The sequence below is a fragment of the Acomys minous genome (genome assembly GCF_964271855.1).
Source record: "Acomys minous genome assembly, chromosome: 6".
Taxonomy (NCBI): domain Eukaryota; kingdom Metazoa; phylum Chordata; class Mammalia; order Rodentia; family Muridae; genus Acomys; species Acomys minous.
Window position 1 is genome coordinate 112,109,199 of NC_140487.1, and position 14,126 is coordinate 112,123,324.

The 14,126-nt window shown below is 49.3% G+C and overlaps 1 protein-coding gene across 2 annotated transcripts in view; it reads left to right on the top strand.

Annotated features, from left to right (window-relative positions):
- Positions 1 to 11,802: 11,802 nt before the first annotated feature.
- The window catches only part of LUZP1 (leucine zipper protein 1), a 67,897-nt gene continuing 65,573 nt past the window's right edge, over positions 11,803 to 14,126 (top strand). Inside the window, exon 1 of one of the 2 annotated variants that reach the window (XM_084788267.1) lies at positions 11,803 to 11,897. The gene's annotated coding sequence lies outside the window, so the exon portion shown is untranslated. The remainder of the gene's footprint in view (positions 11,898 to 14,126) is intronic. The other variant, XM_084788266.1, reaches the window with a different exon arrangement.

Sequence of the window (14,126 nt, forward strand, 5' to 3'; positions counted from 1 at the left end):
CGAGTGGTTTTGAGCAGCTTCCAGTGGATAGAACAGTGAAAGTTCTGCATTCCGTAGCTCTGTGTAAGTTAGCACTGCATTCACGAAATTCATGCTAGAGCTACATCGGGCCAACCCTGACATCTCAGTGCCTAAGGAAAAGGAAGCTATTCCTTGCCTCAGTGACTAAAGCATTTTGCCACATTCGTGAGGATTGGAGTTTGGATCCCCCAGACGCTGCCCACTTAAGAGACAGGTGGATGTGGTAGGCATGAAAGTGGAGATGGGGGTCTCCAGAGCAAGCCAATGAGCTACAGTAGCAAAACCAGTGAGCCCTAGGTTCCGTGGGGGACCCTACCTCAATATCTAAGGTGAAGAGTGATGGGCTGGAGAGATGGCTCGGCGGTTAAGAGCACTGTCTGCTCTCCCAGAGGTCCTGAGTTCAATTCCCAGCAACCACATGATGGCTCACAACCATCTATAATGAGATCTGTGCAGGCATACATGCAGGCAGAACACTGTATATGTAAAAATAAAATAAATCTTTAAAAAAAAAAAGAGTGATAGGAGAAGATACATGATATCTCCTGACGCGGTGGCACACGTCTTTAATCCCAGCACTCGGGAGGCAGAGGCAGGTCTGGTCTACAAAGTGAGTCCAGGACAGCCAAGGCTACACAGAGAAACCCTGTCTTGAAAAACCAACAAAACAACAACAAAAAACCCCTCAAAACCAAATCTAAACAAAAAAGATACACAACGTATGTCTCACAGCACTCCATGAACACCTGCACCTGCACACACACACACACACACACACACACACACACACACACACACACACAATGCACACATATACTTGAAAAAGTAGAAAAAAAAATGAAGCTCTTCCAATGTATGTTTTGGCCAATGTAGGGATGGAGTAAAACCCAGATTGACTCAGGCTCTGCCACGTCCAATATGTGGCTTCCAAAGTCACTCTGGTGTTGGCATCCAGTTGGCAGATGGGAGAGCACTTGCATACTTCCTAACCACGCCGGCCTGGATGTGGTGCCATGTCATCCTTGCCATCGTCGTCCCATTGGTAGAAAGGAGTCACATAGTAATTGCAAGAAGGGCTGGAAAAATGTAGGTCTGGGCTGCTTTTTTTTTTCTTTCTTTCCCTGAAACAGCTCTAAATATGGAGGGAAAGCATCTTTACTGAATAGCTGACACAGGTCCACAGGAAAGATGGGCTTGGCTTGCTTGCTTATGAGGAACCATGGGTAAAAGCATTTAGGGCTGAAGAGATGATGGCTCAGTAGGTAGAATTGTTTGTGTCATGTAATCTCAGGACTGGGTAAGTGGATCTTTGGCGTTCATTGGCCAGCTGGCCTATCTGTTTTAGAGAGCTTTAGGTTCAGTGAAAGGTCTTGTCTCAAAAACACAAGGAGGAGAGAGCTTGGAGAGTTGGACCAGTGGTTACAGCACTGGCTGCTCTTGAAGAGGACCTGGGTTCACCTAAGTGGCAGCTCACAAAAAAATCTGTAACTAAAGCTCCAAGGGACCTGATGCCCTCTTCTGGCCTCAAAGGCACCTGCACTCATGTATACACACACACACACACACACACACACACACACACACACACACACACACACACACACTTTTAAAAACGAAATGACTATTTTATTTTATTTTCCGAGACAGGGTTTCTCTGGCTGTCCTGGAAACTTGTCCTGTAGACCAGGCTGGCCTCGAACTCACGGAGATCCACCTGCCTCTGCCTCCCAAGTGCTGGGATTAAAGGCGTGCGCCACCACCAAACAGCACAAAATGACTCTTAAGAAAAAAGTGAAGCGGAGAGCAATTGAGGAAGTTGACCTCTGGCCTCCATAACATGTGTGCACAGTTGCCTCTGACACAGAACATTCACATTTGTTAAAAATTGTGCTTGTTGTGTGCCCGTACATATGGAGGCCAAAAGTCAACAGCCCTCCTCAGTCACTTATCTCCTGTAGTTTTAGAGATGGAGTCTCTTGCTGAATAGGAAGCTCATTGGTTTACCTAAAGCTGATTAGCCAATGAACCGCAGGAATCTGTTTGTCTCTGCCTCCCACTGATAGGGTTACAGGCTTGGGCAGTCACACCTGCTGCTTTTTTTTGTTTTGTTTTGGTTTTCTTTTTCTTTTTTGAACAGGGTTTCTCTGGGTAACCCTAGCCGTCCTGGGACTCTGTAACACTCTCTGTTGACCAGGCTGGCCTCGAACTCAGAGATCTGCCTCTGCCTCCAGAGTGCTAGGACTTAAAGGCATGTGCCACCACTTCCGAGCCACACCCAGCTTTATTATTATTATTATTATTATTATTATTATTATTATTATTATTATTATTTTATTTTTTTGTGGGTGCTGGGGTTAGGAAGTCAGGTTCTGATGATTGTTCAGCAGCCATTTTAAGGACGAACCATCTACTGCCTTTACATTTGCAGTTTAAACCAAACTTTGCTCCACAAGATGAGGAAATAGTCAAAGACAGACTGAATCTTCACCAGTTTTTAAGGTCGTAGAAAGAGTCAGGCAGGATGCCTCAAGTTTTCGCGTGGGTGCCAGGTCTTTTTTGCCTTCTCTGAAATAACTGTTTTGGGCCAGGTTCTGGGTGGGCATTTGGGGGACACCCATAACAAATGAGATAAGGTCTTAAGCCTCCGGGTTACCGAACTACACCAAGGAGGCAGTGTAAAGAATGGGATGGCCTGAGGTCTGGAGCCTGGAGTCAAAGCCTCGCTGAGTTACAGAGCTGGGTGACAAAGAAGCCACATGACCTCGTCAGTTTTCAGATTCCTGGCCCAGTGGGTAAAGTCTATTGTGATAAGCAGGAAGACTTGAGTTAGAAAGGATCCTATAAGTTGTTCTTGGATCCCCACGCGCAACCTGGGGAGCTCGCTCCTCCTCATCCGTCAGCCTCAGTGTTCTCATCAGAAGGATGGCGTTAACAGGTTGACATCAGGGGCTTGGAATCTGGCCGCGTTGTGGGCTCGGCCTCCCTGGGACAAGTGTGTGGCCTCCCCGCCCCGTTGCAAGGACACACACACACACACACACACACACACACACACACACACACACACACACACACACACTCACACACCGCGCGTTCCCGGCCGAGGAGGTCCCTGAGTTCACAAGGACGCGGCTTCCTGGCTGGCGTTCCGGGGAAGGAGCTTTGCGCCGAGGGTCCCATCCCCCGGTCGTCCGGCTCAGGAAACGCAGAGAAAGCCAGGAACCCAGCCTGCCAGGCCCCGGGGCCCTCCGCCCCGGCCTTCGACTGCAGGAAGCGCGCTGGCGGGAACGCCCTGCCCGTGGGTGGGAAAAAGCCAGAGCTGCTGCTTCGCCGCGTCCTGGGCTGCGGCGAGCTGTCACCGCGGGCGCGCGTCCCTGCCGCAGCCCCATCCCTGCGCCAGTGCGGCAGCCGCGTGCCTGGGATCCTGCAGGCTCCACCGCGCGGGGGTGCGGGGAGGGAGGGCGCGGACCCAGAGCTTGCTTTGAGGGGCGACGTGCTTAGGGTACGTAGGTGAGTGGTCCAGCGCTGGACCACTGGCGTTAGACTCCGGATGTCTCCTTGAGTCGCAACTTTTGCGGTTGGCGCCCGGAAGATTTAGTTTCTTGGTGGCAGGAGATCTCAGAAACAGTTCTGGACTTAGATGCTACTGTGATGGGCAGGCCTTGACACCCTTTCACCAATAAGAGCTAAGGAAGAAAAAGATGGAGGACATAAAAGGGCGGTGCTTTCCAGTGCAGCAAGGGCGTTGGAATCAGTTATCCCCAGGCTTAAGTCCTAGCTTTCCCTCTTACCAGCTGTGTGATCTTGAGTAAGTACCATAACTCCTCTGGGCTTCCAGGTCACATCGACTTATTAAAGGTGCCTTTCAACTCTCCTAGACTTAGTTAGGTCCCACACTTAATCTCTTTTTTCCCTCATAGCATATGGCTTGATTCCTTGTGACACAGCGCTAATATTATTTATTAAACAAGTGTGTTCGCTGGGCGTGGTGGCGCACGCCTTTAATCCCAGCACTTGGGAGGCAGAATCAGGCGGATCTCTGTGAGTTTGAGGCCAGCCTGGTCTATAAATGAGTCCAGGACAGCCGAAGGCTACACAGAGAAACCCTGTCTTGAAAAACAAGAACAAACAACAACAACAAAAACAAAAACCAACCACAGTTGTATTCGGGTGCCCTGTCTTTCCACTTCAGGAGTCCCAAAGTTAAGGAAGATGGGGACCTTTGCTAACGTAAGCCCGTGTGCGCGCTGACACATGTTAAACATTCTGCCATTTGTTGTGAAATAAATACAGAGTGAAGGAATGGAGAGATGTGTGCCAGATGCTGCATTAAGAGTAGAAAAGGACCAGAAACAAATAAGCATCGTTCCCATCGTCAAAGAGGTCCCAGTCTAGAGCGGGAGGGGAATGAAATGGGTTTGTGCAAGGAAGATGGTCCTTGGTGTGCGCCAACAAGGGTTAAACAGTCCCGGAGACAAACACTAAAGCAGGGCTAGAAGCGGGAGAGCCGGAGATGAGTGACAGCCAGTCCCTAGGGAGCTGGGATAATGGACTTCTTTTCCACTAGAACTTACAAAGTACTTAATTTGCATAAAGCCTCACCGTGTTTTTATCCTAAGAAGATTGGGGGGGGGGGGGAAATGGATGAAGAATTTAGTGGCTTGTTCAAGCCCTCCTCCCCTTTTTGGAGGTGGGGATCAGTGCTGAAAGTGGATCCCAAACCTTTAGGCAAGCTGAGCTCTAGCCTCAGCTTCAAGGACACCGCCCTTGGTTTTGCACTGATCTTGGCTCAGGTCCAAATAAATGTTTTTTTTGGGTTTTTTTTGTTTTTTTTTTTTTAAGGTAAGCACTGTTGCCTCTCTGCCTTGCTCTACCTCTAAGCCTTGTTTTCCTAACCTGGAAAGAGTAATAATAAAGGCTTCCTATAACACACTGAGGTAGTTGGTGCAGACCTCTCAACCCCTGTCTCGGTTCTTAGTTTATGCTGAAGGGTCCACAGGTGATTTGATGGCCTCCCTGCTCTCACTTTCCATGATTCCTGTGAGACTTTGCTCCTGGACTCATTCATCACTGCGTTATGATTTATTGTGTGCAGACCAACAAAGGCGAGCCGACTCCAGCTTGGTTAGCATCCTTTTTATATATGCTTTTACTGCCTTATTTTCTGATGACAAAGTAATATGCGCTCCTTGTTAAAAAAAAATTACATTGCAGGAAGATATTGGGGGAAAATGAAAGTGCAAGTCTAGGCACACAAAAACAGAAGAGCTGACAGCTTGCTGTTTTTGAGTGTGGGTGGGACAACTCGTAGTATGAGGGCTGATTTTTATGTGTCAGGATATCCAGGGTACGGGATGCCCGGATCTTCTCTAGGTGTTGTTTGTGAGGGTGTTTCCAGAAGAGCATCATATTGGTGACTGAGTCAAGGTTGAAGTTGGTAATTGGGATAGCTGGGGATTTGTGCCTTCCCCTAACCAGACACACACACAATGCCCCCTGCAACACTTGGATGCCTGTTATGCATCAAATCCCAGGCTTTGCTGAGGCTCAGAGCTCAATGTGTGTGCTCTGTTGTGGACCTATATAGCCCCAGCTCCTAAATTTCAAATCTTAGCATTTCTGTTTCTCAAGGCTGAAGCTTTTTTTTTTTTTTAAGATTTATTTATTATGTATACAGTACTCTGCCTGCATGTGTGCCTGCAGACCAAAAGAGGGCATCAGATCACATTATAGATGGTTGTGAGCCACCATGTGGTTGCTGGGAATTGAACTCAGGACCTCTGGAAGAGCAGCCAGTGCTCTTAGCCTCTGAGCCATCTCTCCAGCCCTGGTTGAAGCTTTTTAATGTGGATGAGTGAATATATGGCTGCTGGGCTCCTAGTCTGGGGCAAAGAATTCTATATTTTTAGAGGCATCTACTGGGACCCTTCCAAAAAACGGATGAGATTCGTAGAACGTTTTATTTTTCATTTTGGAAAATGTGGCTTATGTAGCCCAGGCTGGCTTTGAGCTGATCTTCCTGCGTTTACCTCTGGAGCACTGGGATTATAGGCATGTGATACCATACCCAGCTACCTTTGCGACTTTCTGTAGTACTAAACACAATTGGCACAAGTACCTCTTGTTAATGTGAATTGCAGTTGTATTTTCATCTCCTTTCCCCCCTCTTAGCAGTCAGGTCTTTTTGGAAAAATTCCTCTATACATACAGACAAAATAAGGAAAAAGAAAAAAAAAAGATGACGGTTCCCCTAGGTTTTTTATCTTTTTTTCCCTTTTGGCCTCTGAATCTCTCCCTATATGTAGACTAGACATATATTTTAAAGCACAGGCTTCAAGCAGGTCTGTGATTCTGTGGCTTACTCTTTGCAGCAGCTAACTCAGCAGACACCTACTCCTGCCTAGTCATGCAAACCTGTCCCTTTTTCTAAAGGCTCCTGGAGGACAGGACTGTTGTTTAGTTCTCCTAACCCAGAGGCCAATACATGGGAGACTAATGGGGAGGACAGGATGAAATTTAACAGCAGGCTGGGGGATAGCTCCGGAGTACAGCACTTGCCTAGCATGCATGAAGGCCTGCGTTCAGTTCCCAATAAAATGCGCATGTGCACAGGCGCATGCTCGTGTGTGTGTGTGTGTGTGTGTGTGTGTGTGTGTGCGCGCGCGTGCGCGCGCACGCGCGCGCGCGCACACACACAATCAACCACCATTTCCTGCCATAAACAGAGTGTTAAGCTTTTTGGTTTTGTTTGTTTTTTGAGACAGGGTTGCTCTGGGTAGCTCTGTCTTGGAACTCTCTCTGTAGACCAAGCTGTCCTTGAACTCACAGAGATCTGTCTGTCTCTTTCTCCCGAGTGCTGGGATTACAGGCATGCACCACCACACCTGGCAAGTGCTCAGCTTTTAACAGTTCAGTTTTTAGGTTTATTTATTTATTATGTATACAGTGTTTTGCTTGCATGTATGTCTGCACACCAGAAGAGGGCACCAGATCTCTTTATAAGATGGTTGTGAGCCACCATGTGGTTGCTGGGATTTGAACTCAGGGCCTCTGGAAGAGCAGGCAGTGCTCTTAGCCTCTGAGCCATCCCTCCAGCCCCTTATAACAGGTCTCCCATACATTATCTCTTGCGGTCCACTACAGCCATTGCAGGAGGTAGGTAGGTACTAGTCTCCTTTTGCAGATGAGAAACCGAACGCAGAGATTTGGAAGTCTGGGGTTTCTGCAACTGACAAATGCAGTTATAATTTGACTCCCGATCTCTCCAGTTGCAAAGCTTTAACTTTGCATGAGCTAGTAAGTGATCAGTGGGGCCGTGAGCACTGCAGAGTAAGTTCTAACCTCAGACCTTTGCCTGCATGTGCTCGGTTCTCCTTTCTGAACGGTTTCAGAGCCTTCAGACAGTGTTAGCAGATAGGAAAGGCCCTCTCCGTGCCTGAAGCAATCCTGTGATCATGCATACTTTTCATGGGAAGTAGCGTTTTTTTTTTGTTTTTGTTTTTTGGTTTTTTTGAACCTCCTAGTCTAAAAATAAACCACAAATTTTAGGGGCCCTTGGGGACGACTAGCCAAGGCATTTCAGGACAGCTATTTGCCTATCTGCAACACAGGATATTAATCAGAGAGCCCTTCCCCTCTTCCCACAGGCTGGTGTGCTGGAAAGGCCCAGTGCCTTGCTGTGGTTCTTTTGAAAGACCTCGGAGCGCCAAAAGGGCAGCCTAACACGCAACGATCTCTCTGTGGGGAGGCATAGAGCAGAAACAGGTCACTCTGCTGCAAGAACCTGAAGAGAGGACTTGCAGCTGTCACCTGGGAGGTGTGCCAAGACACAGGCCCTGGGGCCTGCAGAATCCACCTGGGGTCTGGGGACTGGGGAACTGGTTTCTGTTCTAATGGCCACTTTCAGTAAACCTCTTCCTTATGTCGAACCCTAGAAGTCTTCCTCCCCCTTATGAAATGATGATGACTTTTTTTTTTCCCTTTTCTCTTTCTTTTTTCTTTTTCTCTCTTTTTTAAGACAGGGTCTTAACAATGTCCTGTGGCCCAGTCTGGCCTTGAACTCCTGTGATCACAGGCCTGTACCTGGTGACTGGTGGGTGAATCATCACAAGGACACTGTGTGATGTTTGTTAGAAGTTAGAAATATCAAGCCGGGTGGTGGTGGCGCACACCTTTCATATCAGCACTCGGGAGGCAGAAGCAGGCTGATCGCTGTGAGTTCGAGGCCAGCCTGGTCTACAAAGTTAGTTTAGGACAGCCAAGGCTACACAGCGAAACCCAGCCTCGAAAAACCAAAAAAAAAAAGAGAGGTTAGAAATATCACTGATAGTGGTAATTTTGAAAATAAGAATGCTAACCACACTGTTTGTGTCAGGTGTTTTCTATATAATATCACATTTGTTTTACTTTAAATTTTTTTGAGACAGCATCTCACTGTGTGGCTCAGGCTTTCCACAAACTTACCGTCCTTCCCAAGTATTGAAATTATAGGCATGTGTCACTATGTTTGGCTTATCATACTTAATTAATAATTAATTAATCTTTTGGTGCTGGGAACTGAACCCCATGAACTTGTGCTTCCTAGGCAAGTGCTGTATCACTGAGCTAGTCCCCCCAAGTCCAGATTAAACAAGCGCCACAAGGACTGTATAATTATTCCCATTTCAAGGTGCAAGGACTGAGGCTCCATCAACACCTATCACCTGAGAAATGGGTTTGCGGTGTCACAACTTGAATTGCTTGCTTTCTTTTCTTTCTTTCTTTCTTTTCTCGTCTTCTTTCTTTCTTTCTTTTACAATCCAGCTCCTTTATTTCTTTTTGTACATTGGGCCATGAATTCGTACGGAATGGGCTCCGGCAGCTCAGGCTCCTTTGCCCCGTCAGTCCTCACGAAGTGTGCTTCTCTGGGTGGCACAGGCTGGCGCTTCGGCTGAACCCAGGTGCCCTTCTCTTTGGCTTCCTCCTTCTTCCGGTCGTTTCTCCTTCGTGCGCTTCAGGAAGCTGCCTCGGCTCCTAGAGAGCTTGATGTGCTCAATGCGCACGTTGATTCTCTCGGCGAGAATCTTGCCCTTATCCTGCCTGTTCACGATGATGCCCACAGCATGCTGGGGGACGTTGTGGACTCTTCCGGGTTTGCTGTGGTAACACTTAGGGGACGTTCTGTTTTTTGAAGAATGTCCATTCCCTTGATGTTTACGATGTCACCCTTTTTGTAGGTTCGCATGTATGTGGCCAAAGGGACAACTTCGTCTCCTAAAAGGCCTAGGGAACCCACAGCGAGTGCCCCACCTCTTTCCCTTCTTGCTTCTCATTTTGGCGAGTTCCTGGAAGATGGCCGAAAGCACAACTTGAGTTTCACAAACATCCCTGGGTTCTCACGTCCAGAAACCAGTGAGAAACAAGTGGAAAGTTTATCTATTTATTTAGAGACAGGATGTTATGTAGCCCAGAATGGCCTCAAACTCACTTTGTTGCTGAGGATGACCTTAATTTTCTTTTTTAAAAAACTTTGTTTTAAATTTCAACACTCAGAGGGAGGGGATGCTTAGTGATTTAAAAAAAAAAATTTTTTTTTTCTTCAACACTCAGGAGGCAGAGGCAGGCGGATTTCTGAGTTCAAGGCCAGCCTGGTCTCCAGAGTGATTTCCAGGACAGCCAGGGCTACACAGAGAAACCCTTTCTTGAAAACAACAACAACAAACTCTTTTTATTTACTAATTTTTTTATGTGGATGAATGTTTTGCTTACATGGATGCATGCCTACCGTGTATGTGCCTGGTTCCTGCAAAGCCCAGAGCAGGGCATGGAATCTCTTGGAACTGGAGTTGCAGATATTTGTAAGCTGCCATGGGGGTGCTGGGAACCAAACCTGGATCCTCTGCGACATGCTCTACCCAGTAAGTCACCTCCCCAGCCCTGAGTGTGACAGGACAGGATTTTACTACATAGCTCTGTGGCTGTCCTGGACCTCAGTCTGTAGACCAGGCTGGTGTCAAACTCACAGAGATCTGCCTGCCTCTGCCTCCCAAATGTTGCGATCAGAGGCATGTGCCACTTATGCTGGGTTCTGAATTTGAATTCCTGAATATTCTCTCTGTACCTCCTGAGTGCTACCACATCAAGTGGTATTACAGGTGAGTGCTACCACATCAAGTCTATGCAGTGCCTGAGATTAAAGCCAAGGGCACTGTGTGCACAGGCTAGCACTCTACCAATTGAACTATATCCCGGCCCCAAAGGGTACTCCAGGCTGGCCTTAGACCTGTGATCTTCCTAGCTCATCTTCTTCAACATTTGCCTACCAGCATGCATGGCCATGGCTGGCTTTGTTTATTTATTTACTTATCTGTTTTTTTTTTTTTCGAATCAGGGTTTCTCTGTGTAGCCTTGGCTGTCCTGGACTAGCTTTGTCGACCAGGCTGGCCTCGAACTCACCGAGATCAGCCGCCCTCTGCCTCCTGAGTGCTGGGATTAAAGGTGAGGGCTACCACTCCCAGCCTTACTTATTTGTTTTCTGAGACAGAGTTTCTGTGTAGCCCCGGCTGTCAGGGAACTTACTCTGTAGACCAAGGTGGCCTCAAACTCACAAAGATCCACCCGCATTGGCCACCACTGCCCAGCTGACTGGCATTTTTTTTTTTAAGAGGCATGCTCTCTCATTCTTAGCCCAGCTTGTCTCCAACTAGGACAGCACCTCCCTCACGGAGTGTCGGAATTAGAGGCATATGCCACCACCACACCCAGCTGGAGGTCAACGGGATACAAGTTATAATGTGTCCAAGGCCCAGAGAGCTCAAGTCAACACCACGAGGTACTGAGAGCCTACGGGATTGGCTTTTGCCTGGGGGGAAACTAGGAGGAGATGCATTGGAGATGAGGTGACAAGGAAAGAGGCTGAGCAAAAGGCCAGATGTGGGAAAGCAGTGGGTGTGCTGAGGGAAGTTTGGGTAAACGTTCGAGAGAGTGTGTGTGAAGGTAGGAAGTGTGCATACCAGGCCACGGATTTGGCCTTTGTTCCATAGGCAATAAAGAGCTTACACAAGAGGCGACTCCAGAGAGCAACCATACTGCTGCAGTCAGAGAGGAAACAGCAGCTCTTAGTCCATCTGTGTCCCGGCTTGTGCCGGCTGCTTGGTGCCAGCGCGTGGGAGGGCGTCCACAGAGAGAACGTCTCTGGCTGTGGCCTGTACTCTGCTGGGTGTGGGTCCTGAGCTACCTTCAAAGTCCTTTTCCCCCCTAATCTGGGCCCTAATACTTTGCAGATAGAAGAGCATTGCGGGATTTTTTTTGAGACCGTTTGGCCACGGCGGATTCCCACTTTAAAGAAGGAAAAAGTAAGGAATACAGACAGGAAGGGACTTTTCTTGGCAGCACAATAATATGGAGTTAGTGGGACTAGAACTCATGACCTCCAAGCCAAGCCCAGTTCCTTCTCCACACTCACTGAGTAACAGCGGTGGTCGTTGAGCGATTACTCCATTTCAGGCCCTAATCCCTTTGCATGGATGATTTTATTGCACCCTTCCTGCGTCTCCAGGAGCGTCCCTTTTGAATGCAGTCTTGCCTTCCAAGTCAGATTTCCTTCGGAACCTAGCCCAGGTCCTGGGCACCTTACGAGGAAGGCAAAGAAAACTTGGCTGGGTTCAAACCCCGGCCTTGGAAGTAGGATGGGGGCGGCGGAGGAGGGGAAGGGGGAAAAAAAAAAAAAAAGGGAAAGCTCTCAAGGGGCGTGGTCTATTATACGCCCCGCCCCGGAGTGTGACGCCACACAAAACCCCGCCCCTCATTGTCAGTCGGGGCAGCCTGAGCAGGCGCCGGCCGCTGGGAGCGGAACGCCGGATCCTTCGGCGGCGGGAGCGCGGGCCGGAGCTGCTGAGGTGAGGCGGCGGCGGCGGGAGTGCGGCCAGGCGGCGGCGGCGGGAGTGCGGCCAGGCGAGCGGCCCGAGGGCCCGGCTTGTGTGCCTGGGGGGAGGTTCGGTAGGGGTGTCCCGGGGGCGGCGGGGAGTGCGCCGCGGCTTCTGGAAGCGGGAGCCGGGAAGGGGAGGAGGTCTCCGGTGGGCCAGCCCGGGAGAGTGTGGCCGGAGTTGGAGGAAGAGACTCAGAAGAGATTTTTAAATTTTTTTTTCTCCCCTTCTCTCTCCTGAGGAGGGGGAGGGACGTTTCTGAGGAGACTGAGGAGACGCCGAGTGAGGGCGAGCGCGGCCGCGGCGGCCCGGGAAGGCGTCGGGGTGCTAAGCCGGGCTCCGCGGGGCGGCGGGCCGGGAGGAAGGAAGTGAGCGGACAGGAAGGGCCGCGGCCGGTGTGCGGGGCCGCGGCGCGCGGGGGACGGCGGAGAGGCCCCGCGGCGGGCCCGGGGCGTCCGCAGCTGTCGGGCCCGGGCTGCGGCCCGCGCGGCTCCCGCCGGCGCGCTGCTCCGTCTCGCGCGGCCAGACCGCCGCGGCCCGGGAAGGAATTCGAGGCATTCGCTTTGTTTAAGTTGCCAGTCGGCAGTCCCGAGGACTAATTAATGGTGGAATCTGCAGGGGCGCTCGGGCAGCCGCCGGGCCCCCTCCCGCCGCCGCGGTGAACTTTCCGCAGCGCGCACCCCGCCCCGCGCGGCCCGGCCAGGGAAGGGAACCATGGCTTCCCGAAGCGCAGGAATGAAGTGCGGTTTCAGGAGCCGCTTTTTGGCCTGCGGCTGGCGAGGCGAGGAGAAGCCGGCGTCCCGGGCACGGCGGGACTCAGGGTTTCCGCAGCCCCGGTGCGGACCTCTCCCGAGGTGCCTGCGGTTTCTGCTAATTACCTCGCAGGAGCCTCCGGCGGCCGAGAAAGACCCATCTTTGCTTTGGAGCATCTGTTTCTTCATCGCGTCAGCCCCTTTCCTAACACTGCAGAGCTTGTTGCGGCTTGTTTCGGAAATGCCGAGGCGGGTGCTCACACTTCGGGGTGGGAGAGGGGAAGAGAGCAGGCAAGCCCCCACCCCCTCTTCACACACCTCAAAAAAAAAAAAAAATAAAAATAAGAAATCTCCGCAGTGTTCTTTACCGAGGAGCTTGCAGATTCTCTGTCGCACCTTTTTCACTGACTTGAATGACCTTGGGGGAAAGGATTGTGCTTCTGAGCGCCTCGTGGTGGCTTTTCTGTCCATTGAGGGGAAAAAAAATTACTCTTCAGACCTCCCTGTCTTCTGAGAGATATTTTTGAGAACTGGGGGGTTTGTCCGGGGCATTTCTTTCTTTCTTTCTTTTTTAACCCACTGCTATGGTTCTTTCTCGCTTAAGGATCTGGAGTAGTGATAGAGCCGGGAAGAATTCAGATCACCAAGGAAGAGTTAGTAACCCCAAATGAGGGAAGGATATTTCCTTTTGGAAAATCTGTACAGTATGTGCCAAATTGCCCTCTGTCACTTTGTGTTCATCGTTGGTGGCATTTGTGTGGTTAAATTCTATTAACCCCCATAGAAAATTCTTCTCTTGTTAGAAATAATTGTTTTGCACAGAATTTCCCCTTGGGGCAGATTAAGGTTTTGCTCAATTTACTCGGAAGAATTTTCCAGGTTTCTAAAATTAAATCACTTTTCTAAACATAGCAACTAAAATTTGTAAAACTAGAAATAGTGGGATGGGTAAGGGATGGATTGGACTATGAAGGCAGGAAATAGAGGTTCACAACTGACCATCCATTGATAGCATGGATTTGAAAAAAGATTTATTTATTTATTTATTTGTGTTCCTGTGTATGGGAATGTTCACTTGAGTTCAGGTGCTCTCTCAGGACAGATCCCTCTGGAGTTTTCATTTATAGGCAGTTATGGTTGGGAGCTGTCTGACATGTGTGCTGGAAAGTGACCTTTGGCCTACTGGAAGAGCAAGAAAGCTTCTTAAACTTTTTGCCCTCTCTCTAGCTCCTTTAACATGGATTGTGCGGGTTAACCCTCCTTGATTTTATTTTTATTTTTTAAAGCCTGAAGACCAAGAAAGGGAACTAATAATGTTGCTATTCCATAATAATGCTAGGTGGTGATTATATTACAGTCTCAAGTCTATGAAATACTAGTTGAGCAAATTGAAGGTCAGAGTGTAAAAGTGACTATCCCCAGCTCATGCATATAAGCATATAACCAGTAA